At 46.6% G+C, this 1,904-nt stretch overlaps 1 protein-coding gene across 1 annotated transcript in view; it reads right to left on the reverse strand.

Moving 5' to 3' along the window:
- HAUS1 (HAUS augmin like complex subunit 1) overlaps positions 1 to 1,904 on the reverse strand; it is a 13,814-nt gene that overhangs the window by 11,195 nt on the left and 715 nt on the right. The window lies entirely within an intron of this gene.

Below are 1,904 nucleotides of genomic sequence, written 5' to 3' on the forward strand. Positions count from 1 at the left end.
AAACTGTGGCTGCTGCATCCTTCAGGCTCAGGTTGGAGGGGGCTTGATGTGGTGTCCAGCCCTTTAGGGGAATGTAGCATCCAAGATTCACAGATGCTTGTGATCAAAAGTCAGACCACCTAATATAAGCCCATGGCAGTGGGTTTTGGATAAAGGGGTAGGGGAAAGGGAGTAAAGCTGGGTGGACTAAAGAGGGGGAAAGAGGATGAAAGAGAGCCACCAGGAGAGGATGAAAGAGAGCCGCCAGCCGTGGCTCCAGCGTTGATCAGCTGATAGGGTTTCCAGGGTGTCTGTATGGGTGGTATTGATGGGGGGAGCTTTTATAGAGAGTTTCTCTACCCTGGAGGTAACTTTCTCACTTTCCATGCAAATTTATCATCTGCAATTCATTCTTCTAGACCTTCCTGGAAATGGATCGGAGGGCTTCAGGGGTCTCTGGTGGTCTTGATTCCCCATACAGTCCTAGACCACTTCTCAGCTTCATTCCTGTGCTGTGTTGTTTTTATCTCCAGGAACTAGAACAAGGATGTTTGTCCTAGAAAAATGCTGCCCTATCTCTGAATGGCCCCTTCTCCAACCACATCCTGTTCTCCTCACAGCTGTGTTTTTACCAACGAGCTTTGATTGTTGTTACCAACAATCCTTGGTTGGCTCCACAGTTATCCAAGTATTGGTGTTTGAGGCATGCACACATTAGCCTGTGCACAAAAATCTCAAGACACAGTCAGAATTGCAAAGCAAATCAGTTTTATTAGTCACGCTAGCAATAAATACATACCGACCCCTGGATGCTGGAGAAGCTGCCGAGCAGGAGAAGGAGATGGAGCATGGCTCCTGAGCAGGAGGGGCAGGAAGACAGTGCACAGGACAGGGTGTCCCCTGGATGAAAATGGCTTGCATCATGTCTTCCTCTCCCCGCCATCCCAGGGCCACACCTTATATCTCCTCCTCAGGAAAGGCCAGCTTCAGCATCATCTCACACGGGGCCAGTGTGAGATGAGGTCACAACGGCCCATGATCACACCTCCATGCCAACAATGGCTTTATTGTGTATTGTTCCCCTGTCACGGGATGAATCCCACCAGGTGACTGATAAATAGTTTCATTTCTGAAGGTTAGTCCTACCAACTAACAGTAATGTCTTCTTCTACATTATCTTGTTGACGTGCACAACTGTGGACCAAATATGTCAGGCCTTAGATCTGTCTTTGGTCCCTGACACACTTATCTTCTGTGCTTCTGTACTTGGGGCAACCAGATTTAATCCATGAAACAGATAGCAGCTAACAAGCAAGCTCTGAATGATGTCCATGTGTTAAGAGAAAATGAATTACTTGTTGGGGGCATTGCCTTGTCAAGGTTTAAGGCTTGACATGCTTCAGTGATCTCAGACCTAGGGGGAAGTTAACAAAGCTTGGGGAGAAGGATGTACCACTGACAGTGGGCACAGAGAATGCAGAATTTACAGGCCACAGGGATATCTGCTTGAGCTTCCAAGATGAGGAAGAAACTAATAAAGTGAACCCATCATCTCTGCTGAAATCAGCTCTGACTGGGTAAAGAGTAATTCTGGCAGGGGGGATCTGCAACCACAGACTCACAGACCACTGACCCAAGAAACCCACCGACACAAAGAAGAGATAGACTGGGCACGAGAAATGACAGAATCATGAACCAATAGAATACTAATTAGTAAGAGAACTGTGTAACAGGTAGCCAGTGAACGGTTGTTCCTTTGTATGCTAAAACATATAAATAGTGAGGAGTTTTGGTAGTTGTGGAATACCACTGAGCACCCATGCTTGTACAACCCTGCAAGAAATAATCAGTGTCTCTCTTGTGCGTCTAATTATTGGCTTGTTGCACACCAGGTAAGAATTTCAATTTTTTCAGGCAACACTGTC

Source organism: Corvus brachyrhynchos, unplaced genomic scaffold (genome assembly GCF_000691975.1).
Source record: "Corvus brachyrhynchos isolate BGI_N302 unplaced genomic scaffold, ASM69197v1 scaffold8, whole genome shotgun sequence".
In the NCBI taxonomy this organism is placed as follows: domain Eukaryota; kingdom Metazoa; phylum Chordata; class Aves; order Passeriformes; family Corvidae; genus Corvus; species Corvus brachyrhynchos.